This window comes from Haliotis rufescens, unplaced genomic scaffold (genome assembly GCF_023055435.1).
Source record: "Haliotis rufescens isolate VD_foot unplaced genomic scaffold, xgHalRufe1.0.p SCAF_5, whole genome shotgun sequence".
Classification (NCBI taxonomy): Eukaryota; Metazoa; Mollusca; class Gastropoda; order Lepetellida; family Haliotidae; genus Haliotis; species Haliotis rufescens.
Window position 1 is genome coordinate 26753138 of NW_025964223.1, and position 15671 is coordinate 26768808.

The following is a 15671-nucleotide window of genomic DNA, read 5'->3' on the forward strand; positions in this document are numbered from 1 at the left end:
CTTTGGCGACATTTAAGTATTCAATACAAAACAAATGTTTGATCAAAGAATTGGTATAAGAAAATGCAAATGAAGGGATAAACAAAAGGAATTGATCAGAATGTATTCATGAAATATTCATTTCTGTATTATACATTTAATAACATAATGTCTTTAAGAATATCACTATCAAAAGTATTTTACTTTCAATCACTTTTTAAGCGTTGTCGCTATGTATTGTTATGTGTTTTCGTGCATGTTTGGCCTCTGGTTACTCAGACAACGTGTGATATATGTTGATCAGAGTGGCGTCACGCAATCCATATCTATTATAACATTAACACATCAAGACCAGATATTTTCTCGTGAGTTACCCAGAAGGGAGCAAATCAGATATCTGTTTCATGCTCTTTTCAATGAACCGGTAGCGAACGTCGCGTTAATAATGGACGCTAGAATCACGTTAGCGTTGTATCTAATCTTTGTTAATAAGAAACACGACAGTGCGGAATTTGAACATCACGAGAATTGGTTTAAAGTATTGCTTTCGGTGATGACTGGTATAAGAGCATGCGGGTCACGTGCGCAGAACCGTCTCTGCAATGCTTAACTTGTCAGTTACCCTACACAAATCATGAATCTTGAAAGCATTGACTCTGTACGATCTGATAAAAAACAACACTTGCGACACACCAAGTGTTAATTATTAACTGCTGTGTTTTGTTATAGATCGAATACGACTGATTCCCTTGTCTAGACAGGCAGTGTATACAATAACGGGCAAACAAACATGACACTTGATTAAATGCATATAAATGTGTATGTACAGAAATTGGAGACATTTTATAGTATTTTGTTCCTCTCGACTTCATTCTAAAAACTGATTTGGCAAACAAGCATATGGCCAATATGTCTTTACCTTAACTCATCTGTGTATAGCATTATGTCACTGAGGTAAGATAATGTAGAAGTACGAATTAAACGTTACATGGTCAAGATCAGTTGGTCCGAAAGAAGTTTTAAATCTCGTTTTGTTTTCAATTACGTGTTCACAATGCTTAATGTGTGATATCCGTTCTACGCATAATTATTAGTGTACAAAAACTGCTCATAATATAAATCAAGATATACCATTCACAATAAAAACGTGTTCCAAATTATTGTGAACAATCTTGCTACAGTTATAGGGAGAGGTTATGTTCAGAGACTTACTGTTATAATTCGGTTCATGTGGGCATTTATAACCTAGTTATCTTCTACAGTTGTGCCCTGCTTGCTTCGAATGAAGAATAAACTGCTCGCATCGTGAACTGTGTAATTAAGGAGGGTGAAGCTATGTTTTTTATGGACAAAACGGAATCGGTGTAATTCTGATAGAATAATGAATCCGATTACGTTCAACCCTTTGTACTCTCTATCAATCTGCTAAACCCATTTAATTTCCTAATGCTTCAGATTTGTAAGAATCTATAACGTGGGGCCATAGGGTTACATTACAAAGCAAATTTTTCCTCTTTCTGTGCAACAACCTTGAGGGATTTAGGTCTTATTTCCTTGCTAGGAGCATTTTAAATGTTGAAGAAAATTATATCGACAGTGAAATAGAATTGGAACTTTGTAATGCTTGTCAAACGAAATCTAATACCGAACCTATTCTCAAAGGGCCATTTCTGCCAGGAACTGTGCTACTTCTGAGTTTTTGTTCTTTCAGTTACTTGAAATTAAATTGGAATTAATCTGTATCAACGTCCGCAGCTGGTACTGATTTGTAATGTATGAGGCTCTCAATTTGTGTTATTATTTAGGTTTCAATTCCATTGGGGCTTGCAAACGGGATAAATAAAATGTATGAATATATTCCATAAAGTAAAGTATATGAACCTACTTAAAGTAATCACTAACCGATAAGCGATACAGTTATTACAGTACATTCACACTTATAGTCACGTTAGGAGTGTAGAATACCTATCGAAGAACCAAATGTGATCAGTGATACATCTCTGCCTGGCCAAACATGGAACAACGTATGTTTTTGTTGATTAACGTGATATACGTTGATCACTTGATGCTGTCTTTTCTCCGTCACCCACGTCAGCACCTGCATTGCCGGAATCTAGTTTTTTAAATAACTTCCGGTTTTTACTTCAGTAATCTCACAGTATGCCGCAGCTTAAAAAATAAGTTCCTGTTTTTCAATTTGCCTTATGTCATTACCAGGTTATTCCTGTTTTGTGGAAACCGCGTACTGCCCTCTTTTGAACAAATAGTGCAAGACTGCAAGACATCCACCACGTCATGGACTCAACTCCATTCCTGTTTTGAGGAATTCGTTTGAACTCAAACAGCAATTATAAAAATCTGGACCAGCGCCTTCATCGCATGCCTTCATTTGCGGCCTTTACGTCTTGCTATGCTAAGATTATGAATCACAAGTGTTCGTGTTACGAGGGAAGCTATTGTACATACGTTTTGTTTGTTTTGTGCAATATATTTCTTATTGTAAACGAAGTATGCTTACTTTGCAAATAACGACAATGTCATTTTTTCATATTTGTTGTGAACTTTGGCATTCTTGTATTGTATAATTATACGACAACCTCTATTTATAGCATAAATCATGAAGATATAGTGAAAAGCTCTTGGGATTATCGAATAGTTTAATTCATAAATCGTGACAAGCGGGCAGCTGATATCATACAATCGTGTAATTGAGAGACGAGAGCAGTCCCTGTTTCTAATCGGAATTAAACCATAAATCTAAATAAATAAGGTATATCCTTTCCTCGTCCCCAATGGATTCCGAATGTATAAGAATAACATATGGAAACTAATTTATAACTTTTTTAATGTTTCATATTATATTTTTCCTTAAAATATATATTTTGTTATGGTAAAATGGGGAAGACTCCAGTCTACGCTAATAGACGCATCAACGTCTGCACACAACATTGATTGTAATGACCGTTTTAACATTTAGGCTATCTCTAATGATGCATCTGATTTTGCAGTCAGTTAAATGTTATTTATCTTTCACATTTTGAAAGGGATTGCCAAATGTGTATGTATAAACGTTTCTCGACTCCAGGAACATTGATGTTCATTGAAATGGATCAAACACCTCGTTAATCAGGACCCAGAAGTAAGCTATCCGGTAGTTGTTTGGAGCTAATACTCGTATGTGACCAACAATGAGATAAGGGACCTTGTGGGCAAAATATCACATTTTGACTTTTCATCATATTTGAAAACTATAGTGTTTTCGGCACACAAAATACAATTTGCAAACTTCAATTCATATTTATTACAGAGATTCACGACATCAAACATTTGGACTCATGTTCCGATTTTTATAACTGTTTATGTAATAAATGCAGTTTTTAGACACAATGTCTGATGAATGGAAAGTGAACATGTATGCTGAAAGATTTTGAAATATTGTTTTTATTATATTACGATTTAACGCGAGAAAAATAAGATATTTGTGTACAGACCGCACACATGGCGATCTTCACTGAAGTAAGTGCTCTTCAAACGTCTTTACGACACCAGAGCAAAATTGTATCTTAGCACCCAGAAGGTCCCTCCTGGTGGGTCACATATGTTTCTATACTCGTATGGTATATTGACATTTTTCGTTCGGATTAAAGCAGTTGACAAATAAGATGTTGGCAAACACATCCTATAAAAAGAGCACTAATCTTGCCACAAGGTATTCCTGAAGGTGGTAAAGTGTACGATTCAGGAAGTGCATGATTATGCCCCATCATGATATTCTTTGACAATCATTGTATATCATTTGCTCATGCGTGCCATAAAAGTTTCATATTACGTGTATTGACGTTTCTGAATGAGGAAACATTATTCTGGAGATATGCAGAAAGATGCGAGTTAGCTGTAACTAAGGTGAATTGAAGGAGAACATTTATATCCACTGATGTAAACGTATTGATTCGAAACCGCCCCCTCCAACATATAACTTAGTTGTTACCATGAACCCTTTATCGCTGCCAACCATTGTAGTCTTCACAGTCAATACACAAAGCAATTGGTATTAGCAAAGATTTGCTATATTACCCGGAGATGACTAGTTACTAACTGCCGTCAAAAACATGACCATCAGAAATGGGATGAGTTGCTATATTATGGCCGTGTTTCATTGTTACAACATGTCTGCAGCGTTGAACCCTTTTGTTAGCCTGGCTGTGTCTTATTACTTTCCTCAAGTAAGGAGACGTCTTTGCCAAATTGGCAGACTGAGCAGAGATGAAGCAATTTGGCCACTGGCGAAACTTCCTTTCATTGTCCTTAGAGGGATGGCTTTTCTTATAGATAAGTTATAAGATAAGTAATTAATATTTAGCATAAAAGTTGTTATATTAACGATGTTTGCTTCATTCATCGAATTACGTGTGATAATTTGATTAAGGTCTTTCTTCTGTTATTGCTGAATCTTTTATCACTAAATCATCGTAACATCACCGTGAAGGAAATCGTCAATTCGTAAATTCGGTTTAGAATTAAATTGGCTTTAAGGAAGTCAGAGAGTGCTAGTTTTGGAGGAAGTGAACATATTAATTACAGATGTAAACGAAAATTCCAAACGTGTACATAATGCAATTATGAGCGAAGACAGCTCATCTACAGATTGTATCCTCTCTTCAGAAAGCAAATATTATCTTCAGCAACAAAGTTAGTTGAACTTCATTCATGCGCCATCACATACATCACTCAGACAGAGTTATGCTAAGTTTTACATATAGTAGGGCAAAATATACCATAAAACTGCAGGAACTGTATCTACCTACAAGCATGCACCGACATCACGATTATTATGCACAGGCGAATTATGTCTCACTTGGCACACGATGAAATCATACAAACCGTAATAACACGTTCTACATGAGGATATGCTTGCGGTGAGGGAGATTGAACAAACTAATCAGATCATAGAGACGATGCTGCTCTCTGAAAGAAGTAACTCTCTAGAGTCGACAGACTTCATCGAATCAGATACCAGTCTTCACTTTTTAACCAGAATTATTTCGAGGATCGCTAAAGTGCTAAATTATCCTAATAACACCTGGAATGTAATATCTGTCAAAATGAGAAGTTGAGCCTGAGAATGGATCGTTACGAGACTTATAAATCAAAACGAAGGGCAAAAAATGAAACTGTTCGGAAGAATTCTCGGAATTTAATTAACTGCCATTGATTTCAATAAAGTACTTGAAATTATGGAAATAAACTTGTCATAAAACAGCGTAAAGGCCATATTCATAATTGACGGCCTTCTTGTTACTGCAATTCTGTGTTTCCATCACTTTTAAGAATGCGGAGTCAGGGATCATATAATAAATTGTCCTGGTGAAAATATCACCGTGGCTTTATACCTCCAGGAGAATTTCCCATTGTCCTACAATTCGACCGACATAGAATCAATACTCTTAATATTACACAAGCAAGCCTTCACGAATTGGACCTGTAACTGCAGCTGTGAAATATACATTGTTCATGCCAGTAATCTATTAACTCAAATCTGGGTATGCCGAGATTTCGTTGTGTGTCACTGGATAATATCAGGTTAGTGTTTGTCTTAGTACGAACTTAATACATGTATTACATAGGATCACGACGATCGGAACACTATTTCTTTTCTTTTTTCTAGTGACGATGTTAACAATGGAATGCTAATGGCATATACCTGATTTCTAAGTGAAAATACTTTGACCGAATCATATGATATGTTCATCAACGTGTTTGCCATGATGTATTGCCGCTGTGCCAAAATTCACATTATGTTCAAATCATTTTAGTACGGTTTATGTACAGCGGATTCAAACAAGTTTCTCTGCAAGTGTCAAGGAAAAAAATCTAATCTTTATTTTATGAACAGTGAATTATGATTTCATGAATGCATGCAAACCTTTTTTTCAAACGACTATATAAGTATGACAGTTTGTTGTATTCCCATTAAGAGTTATATATATATATATCAGGGCGCACTCTTTCATACAGAACATATCCGAAAACATCCAAGCAATTCTACATGTTTTGTCAAGTCTAGATTTCTTCAGTGCTAAGAAATGGAAAAAAAATATCTTTATTCCTTGCTATTGCAAGTTAGGTATGTTCATTTAAAGAACGTTTCACATAATCATCTATTCCTGGTGACTGGCAAGCTGAAAATATTATCCTTCATCATGAAGTCCAAAACGTCCAAGTCATTACTTATGGAGACCTGTATGGAGAGATAACTGCATGGCTTGCCGCTTGTCGTACATTGAAACAATACTTGTAGGCCTGTCTTTTAGAGTGTAGGAGGTCTCAAGAGTCAGAACTGGCTTTGTGAAAACTACACTAGATATTCTAGAAATGCTCGTTTCCCTTAGGCTACCAGTTGAATTAACCTTTGTTTTTTACTTTTCATTTGTACGTAGGAGTTATGAGATAGCGTATATTAATTAAATTCTATACATGATGATTAGTTTCATCTGGAAGTTTTAATAAGAGTCGTGTGACAGGAACATACAAATAATTATAACACTTATTTGTTGATTTGTAAATGAAATTAATTCAGCTTTACAAATGTCGAAGTTAAAGGTATAACATGTCCCATTTTAATTCTGGAAACCCAAAAGTCCAGAAACTCTACGGTCTTTGCCCAGTCTCGGTTAAAGGTATTTACAAAATTAAACATGCTGTTTTCATGGGAACATACAAAAAAAATTAAAAAACTATGATTTTCCACTGGCCACATGGCCACACTCAAAATCACGTTTGTCCTAACATGCATTTGCATTTAAATTGAGTCAACAACTTCTGGTCATATAACAAAACGACCTGATACTACATATATCATTATATTGTACAATACCTTTTTGAGTGACAAAGTAGACACAATTTATGGATAACAACTTCTTTAATAATGTGCAGGCGACGTTCCGGTATAGATCCTTATACCGTTGTCAAACAGTATTGTGTATAAAGATCTATACCGAAACGTCGCCATTACAGTATTAAAGAAGTTGTTATCCATAAATTGTGTCTACTTTGTCATCCGTCAACTTCTAAGTAATGCCTATCAAACAATTCACGTTTGTGAGTGATATTACATAATTAAAAAGTATTTCTTTATTCACAATGAGGCACAGAGAGGCATAATGATAGTAACGAAGTGTAGCTCTGTTATGGATTTGTTTTACATACATAGACAACACATGTACAGCACCCTGTCACACATTATGTGAAATATGAAAACAGTAAACTTTAGAATTGAGATACAATGTCGTGTGTGTATTCCCAATGGGTGTTCTTCACATTATTCTCAAAATGATAAGCAGCAGAATATTTTGGTGATAGTTTTGCATACAAAACCTGAAACCTCTTCGTGAATTTTTTTTCAAAATGACGTCACCTTCTGCGAAATATTGTTTTCAGGTCAAAGTTATTGGAATTGATCCAAACTACGATACTGATATTTTTTCTCAGGGTCTTCAACCTGGGTGTAATGTAGCAATTTAATTGGACCCGATGCTTGATAAAATGTTATGCTGAAAGAAAAAGATCTCGTGTCGCCATTCTCTGTTCTTATCCACAGATACAATTAGCGTCACAAACTAGCCAATAATAACACGTTATGTTCACCAACCGATGAAAACATCACATAAACTTTCTCGCCATAGATTATGTCTTTACACGCTCCTCAATAAGAGTTAATAACACTACAGGAATCAATGCATGAAAATTATACCCATAAATTGGTGGCCTTTACTTCGGGCCAAACATCTTCATCTCCTGGACGTGTCTTGTGAAAAATGGGGGAATATGATTGGCCCTTGTCCTTCCTGACCTGACAGAGATGTCATCAGTAAATCATGTTGGTTTCAGGATCCTTGCTCGACCCTAGCAGGGGTTACAGAACTGGCGATAGAAATCTTGGTCAAAAGTGAAATTGGTGGCAAAAGTTAATTCTGTGATCCAGTTTCAATTTTCTGTTGACCGAGAATCTAGTTACATTTAGGTCGGGTTAACCGGAGATCAGTATCTCACAAGATTTGACATTGATTTGAACATAACTTGCGAAGAAACGAGATTCAGTGGAAAATGAAATTATCAACAATAAACCTGATTCCAGAGCAATGCTGTAGCGGAAATTGCTTGCTTCTTGATAAGAATAACGTTTGTTTCATGGACGCCATGAATACATTATTGTTTTATGAAACAGTAGAAGAAAGACCGCTATTTGTGAGAATTAGAGATCTGATTATATTCAAGCGCACTTTTCATGTTACAGAACACATGCCGATAACTTAATACCAGTTGCTACGGCATGATATAACGCTGGAGCTTTCAGATCTACACTTGTGAAGTTTGTCCCCACATCTTGCACTCATCTTGAGAAAAGTAAGACGCTTGGATCCTTCTTTTCATACCTCAACTGTAACACGAGAAGCAATGTCTTTATTGAGAACCAAATTGGTTGTCTGCATTTAAATGTGTTCTCTCTGGCATATACGGATCTAATCTTGAAAGTATCGGATGGTAGGCGAGGTTAGGTAGTGGCAGTCTTATCGATGGAACTGTCTTCAGCGACAAGATAGCTCCGAAAACAGTTAAGTTTTTCTCTGCTTATTAATCGATTGATACATTGCTATTGATAGGAACCCCCGTGACTTGTAAGGAGCGTGAATGAAGACCTCGAGTCTCTGCCTCGCTAGAGGGTTAGCGTTTGAGTTGAGTTGAGAGCCCTGTCAATAAGACTGAGAATCCTCCATGAAATAAATTTTCAATAAAAATATTTAAGATTACTTGATCCTTTTCATCAGAGACGATGTTGTGGAAAGTCGCCATTTAAGACTGTTTTAAAGCAAAGCAAATACTTTAAGGTTATTTTTGAGTCTATGATTTATATCTTTAGATATAACTTTCAAAGTCTGTGGTATGTTTATGCTCATGCAAGACTTTGGGAAATTTCATGACACATAATTGTCTCAGCTTCAAAGGAAAGGTAGGTTTCAAATAGAGGTTAGGTTCCAGATCGAACTGCAATATCCCCCTTGTTTTGCACGACATAATTTTTTACACAAAATGTTGAAACCTATACACTCTCATTTATAGTGCTGCCCACGCAAGTTAGGCTTTCATGCAATTATGTCATGTTGCACGGTTACATCAATCTGACAATCTGAGCCGTTTATAGAAAATTTTAAAACTGGGTGATCTTGATCAAAGTAGTTTTCAATTTTACACATGCACAATTCTATATAACCAACCAGCCAAATTCACACGGGCAATTATTTTGCCCATTAACCAAGGACGAAATATGTTGCCTTTCTACATAACTATGAATTGCTCTCTGGGTATTGATTTTCTCCTTTGCATTTAACGTGATATGTCAACTTTAAATACATTTTACTCGTTTTTGATTATTCGTATTTTAGGCCTCTTTTCCAGCTTTTTAATAACTCATGAAACTTAATGTTGTTCTTCCAATGACCTTCGCTTAATATAAATGTACCATAAAATCTGCGATATAATATGAACTACATCACTTATTCGTTTAAGGCGCCGCAATTCGCGATGCAGAGTTGCGTCCCTTTGGCGTGCTGGAAATGTTATGATAGTGTGTTCGAGTTACGGTTCGCCCTGTTTATGTTTCAAGAGTTGTCAGTACCATATGTATACTTGTGGGTTTAACCAAAATGAAAGTCTGAGATATGCCTCACTCCTGGCTTTCCTCACGCATCAGGCTAACGACGTCGATATATAACTGAAATAATGTTCAAAGCGGCGTCAAGCCAAACTCACTAACACACTTCTATTTTAATCAGGATGCAGAGATATGACAGCCTTTGTGGGTCAGTTAGTTTAAAAGTATGAGAAATCAGATCGGTGAAGCACCAAATCATGGTAATAGCCTTATAAAAATAAGTAATATACTTTAATATAATTTAATTATCTATAGTTTGCCTCACTAAAACAGGTACTACTATGTTTAAACGTTCATAGCATTAAAGATCAACATACAATGTTGCGAAAAATCGATATTTAATCATGCGTATTTACTTGTAGTTAAGTAAGGGATACATTGTATGTATGCAAACCCAGTGTTATATTATGCATGCACTTTAGCAACATATTTCCTCTACCATACACAAGAAACAACTGTCACCAAGAAATAAAATGTTAATTTGATTGCAAAACATATTTTCGAAATTGGTAAAAAACATGGCAGCTTCAAGCTTTGCCTGCGTCAATACCTGATCATGACGTTATGATGCTTAAATATGAAATTTAATGTTGCCTTGGTTTCATTCACGATACATGTTACTAATAATGTGCATATGTCCAAATGTCTGTGAACAGCATATTTCTTAGGCGAATGGCGACTGATTAAAAATATATGTATCCTCCTTCATAATGTTATGATTCAATATTGAAAATCAATACTTGATAGAAACGTAAAGTGTGGACATGTTCTTTTGTCGCTTTATATTTGTTTAATAATATTGTATATTTACTGAATTGATTCTTAGATGTTGGCAAGATTACCTACATCATATGGGTTTATTGCGGTCCATTTACTGAACGTGTGTGTGATCATGTTTTCGCATGGTATCATAAGTCAAAACCGAGCTGTCTTTAATTATCAGGGAGAATAGCTTCATATCCATCAAGATAGCAGTCTGCCAATGGATCGTAGCAATGTCAGGACCTAAAGAAGGGATCTGACAGCTTTCGTTGCAAAATTGTGTTTTTAAAGATGTTATTCATTAGGCACCGTAATTCACTCATCATAATTTCATATGTTACGTGTATATATACATTCGTGGTAAACAACAAACTGTATATTACTACAAATAAGGTATATACATTAGACCAGTGCACTTACAGAATTGCATGAAATTGAATTTACTTTTTATAAAACGCATTTCTTTTCCCACGAATCTCATCTCTAGCGTTTCAAACAGAGATGGTACGGTGCCAGAAATGCACGTTTTGAAGCCATTCTAGCTCAGTATTATCAGCCGACAGGGTAATTCCAAGACATGTCTACATGCTGTTTGTGCCCTTAAGCTAATATAATATTCCAGAGAAATATTTGCCAGTTTGATTATTTTAACCTTGTTAGAACACGATATGCCAGCAATTTTTGTCCGAATAAATAATCACGTCTTCATTCTCGAAAGGCTTTGCTGCCATTGCCTGGTGCGGTCTCACTCCCAGTGTTCATGTACTTGCAAAGTGCATTAAGGTTCCATGGGGGACCACCTCTGTTTAAAAACAGCTCAGGCAAAATGAAAATAAACCCTAGACCAGGGCACATTACAACGCAAAGAAAACAATGATGCCGCGAGCGTGGCATCTGCCACCGCCCTTGTTAGTCAGGGCAGATGAGGGGAGATAAGCGATAAGGTATTCCACAACTCTATACGAAAACAGTACCAAAGTAAAAACAGATAGAATGCCCTAACACTGGTTTGTTCAAATGGTTATCATTTGGTTTAGCGTGGAAAGAATTGAAAGCTTTGATGCAGATGCCGCTATTTTATCAAATTCTTTATTGATGCCAGCTGTTCATCCAAACAAAGAGAATTTCCACAGTGATGAAACATCCCCTTTTTACATGTTACTGGTTACTGTGCAATGATGTCAAACCGTTGCAATTCTAACAACCCAGTTTGTTTGTTTGTTTTTGTTTGTTGTTTTATGCCGAATAATGCTGAGTTAAATAACAAACAAACTGGTAGTTGCAAAGGAGAGATATCACTTCACAATATGTTCAAGAAAAGTTGACTGTTTTTTTTACATTGAAAGTACTACATTCATAGAATATCATAGGTATCATAATAGTATCTATCTCGTACAGTGTTTCCAAATAGTACCTTTCCTGGAGCACATTTGATCTGTATCCCAAAATGTCACGAATGCACTTCTTCTTGCAGTTCCAACGGCACCGTAAACACGAGCACGTTATTCCAATTAAAGCGCGCTTCACGCTGCACCTTGATAACATATTTTTGCTCGCGTCCTCAAACCTGTTTCTCTTACATGTGCTGCAAATGCAATGCGTAAAATGTCAAAAAACATTTATCCAAAGTGATGTATTGCCTAAACATTGTTGTATGGTTGTTCGGTCTGCTGTCACTTGACAACAATATCACTGTGAGATGCATGTATGCATGCGTGAATGTCCCTTACTGTACAGGTGCATTGTAAGCATTGTAGAATATCATTTTTCAGTCATGGTATATAACAGTGTGGGGAGTATTTGGTTGTTTCTTGATATTTCACAACGCTGTTTGTGTTTAGTATGTCAGTTTATCATATTGTTTAAGATTATATAACAAAAGCTATAACTCATATGGATATGCAGACAGGTATGCTGAAAGGTTTTGATTATTGTTATAACCTTACGAACTAACGGGAGAAAAATAAGTTCTTTTTGTCAAGTCCGCACATATGGCGATTTGTACTGAAGTAAGTTGACATCAGGCGTCTTTATGACGCCACAGCACAAATGTATCCTAGCACCTATGAGGTCCCTTTTCCCCTGGTGAGTCACAATAGGTACCGCGCTGACCTGATACGAAGTACATGCACTTGAATAGCCAACTACTGAGCGCCTTCGATGCTAGACAGATATGTAGGTAAATCAAGGGAATGGTTTGAATATATCATAAGTCACACAATTGAAGTATGAAAAATTATCGCGAAATAATACGTAATCATTAGTATGGACTAGATATAACTAATAAGCAGGGAGAAGGTGGAAATGTGTGGTGCACTTGTGCCCAATCCCTTTGTCTCTTGGGACAATAAAGTATGTTTAGAACAATAAGTTCAATGGAAACGTTGAATACGATGCACATAACAATTTGAGATGACGCACAACAAGCAGTGTGTGTGATCATCAACACGTGCATATTTTATGTACATTTTAGCTGATGCAAATATATACATCTCCCAACACCCTACACTCCAGCCCAGGCTTAAAAGAGAAAAACAAACGGACACATTCAAGAACCAATTAATTGAAAGAAAAGCGTAGATGAGATTGGTAAATAACTGCAAGTCATATTAAATTTGAGTAGGGGAGATCCCTATCTTGAGGAAACGTTTGATTGAACAACGTAGTATTATTGCTACTTATTGGAGAAGCTGACCTATATCCATTAGAACCCAGCTGATTCAGGAAAATGACACAAACAGTTGTTATCTTACATATGAGTACTATTGTAACGATAATAATACTCAAAGATGTGTAAAGAACTTAGTTATTACTGGCAAAGAAGTGATAGAATACCTCCATACATGACATAGGTGTACTTGAGATTTCAGATTCCAGACTGGCAGACTTCGGAGGGAAGGAATCCTACAGTGATACACTACATGCATAACGCATGAAGTATTTCCGAAAGGACATATCCTCCTTATTCATATTACGTTTATAGCCGTCTAAACTAGTCCAATGCCAAATGAAAATGACACCTCCCTAAAAAAACGCAATTACTTATTGAATAAAACATGTGTTATTTTGGAAGCTTATATCCACCGGTTTACCAAAGAGGTGTCAAGAGTGTGCCCCAAATTAAACCTTATTCTTAAATATGCGTGATATGATACAATTACATGTACATGACTTCCAGGTTCATTTTCTGATAAAAGTGTTTGTGATAACAAGACGCAAGTGTGCCAATTATGGCTAACTGCTGGATAATGAGTAGCGTATAAAATATATGTACATTATATATAATACCCTTGACATGTTAACTAACAGGTGCCAAGTGAATTCTAGTTCTTTGGACCCCGTCCATGGAACAATTGCAAGGCAGTCTGACATGTGACCTTCCATTCAAACTGCACACATATTAAAGATCATTAGGTAATCCAGACTTGCCACTCAGATCTAGTTTTCCTGAAGAAGACACATCGGTTGCTTGCATTGTATAGATTCTTTTTATCTTAAAGTAGTGTTAATGCAATTAATCAGGGAATATTAGATTCATACAACCCTGTTATTGGGTGACGGCGATGCTGTTAAACCATCTGCCAGAGTCTGTTGTGAGTCTTAAACCGAAGAAATCAAAGTTTTCTGACTCGGTTTTTATTTGGCTGACGATTTGTTACTTTGATACCTGAGAATGGGTAAACTAGAGGAGTTTAAATTTGATTAACACTGCATCTCCATGGAAACGTATTTGAAGCTGAAGCACCAAGGTTATTTTTAAATAGTAAATCCTGTCAATTGTCAATCGTTTTTTGACTGAACTGGCTTGGAGGTGGTGTGTAAACACTGACTGTGGACCAGTCAGTCATTTATAGATGTGTTGATACCAGAGTCTGATGTAGTGTGTAACCTGTCTTATTACGTTTCTCTTGATATATGAAAAGCGTACAATGCTATGTTTAGTTAAACCTGTCTTACAGTATAATAAGCTAGCAGATATCGTAAGGCGAGTCGTACTGCTATGAAATGGCAGTTTCGATTGTACACATCACAAGGCATTTATGTCACAATTACGTGATGTTTTGTGAATCAGAACTTATTGATGTAATGTATGGTGCTATCGACTGTTCTAGGTTTGAAGTCATTATTATTTCCTTGTTATGGACACGATGTTAAACGGGATTACGGGCATTGTGTGTCAATTGAGTAATACGTCCTTACAGAAGAAACACAATGTCGTTTGCACGTCCATGTGAAACAAATCCAATATACACACGCCAAAATGTTCAGAATGGCTAAAATGTCATTACAATTGCAAATTATTATTGAAATAACGGGGTAAGAGGGATAGTTTGAAAGGATTATACTATTGAATGAGCCAATAAAAATATTACTTGCCTGCATTTCATATATCAGTGCATTAATCATTTCAGTTGATTTATACCACTCAGAATCATTATCAGTTGTTTGCACTTGAATGTATTACATATTGTTTGCAAAATACGATGACACTGAAAAAAGCAACGACTTTTCATCTAGATCACCTTATGTCAGTTAGCTAAGTAGCTATGTGGAAAGAACAGCATACAGTCTTACAGCATATGATAGGTAGGTTTCGCCTGTAAAGACAAGCTTGTTTCACATTAAGAGTAGGAGAAAGCGAATTAGATTTGTTTTATGGCGTACGAAATTTCTTTATTGCATACTGATGTTTAGAACCTTTGAATGCTTGTGATGTTCCGAAGCTACGTCTTGCCTTGTGATGTCGCTTTGAGTTTTATTGCTAGGGATATGTACCTTCCTTCAAGGGTTTCGTAACTTCTTAATAATGTTACTGATAAGAGCTGGGATTTGGTTTAACTTGGAATTGCGTGGGAGTTTGCTGGCGTCGAAAGAAATTATGTTCAAGATTGAAAACAAAAGTATCCCAATCCCGGTTCTCTTATTCTCAGGCCAGTCTCCAAGTGTAAGTAGGCGCGGTGAGGTTGTCTAGCGGTTAACGCGTTCGCTTGTTATGCCGATGGACTGGGTTCGATTCTCCACATGGGTACAATGAGTGGAGCCTATTTCTCGTGTTCCCCGATGTGATATAGTTGGAATATTGCTAACAGCGGCGTAAAACCATACTAGAATTACCTGTATGCATTTGTGTAATATAAGTCCCCGACGACGTAGCTGTGGCATCTAGTGCCTGATATTGGGGAACCAGTTGATCCCCAATATAGGTACAATGGGTCAATCT

The 15671-nt window shown here is 36.3% G+C and overlaps 1 protein-coding gene across 4 annotated transcripts in view; it reads left to right on the forward strand.

Annotated features, from left to right (window-relative positions):
* The window catches only part of LOC124110641 (glutamate receptor ionotropic, kainate 2-like), a 178485-nt gene that overhangs the window by 114745 nt on the left and 48069 nt on the right, over window positions 1–15671 (forward strand). The window lies entirely within an intron of this gene.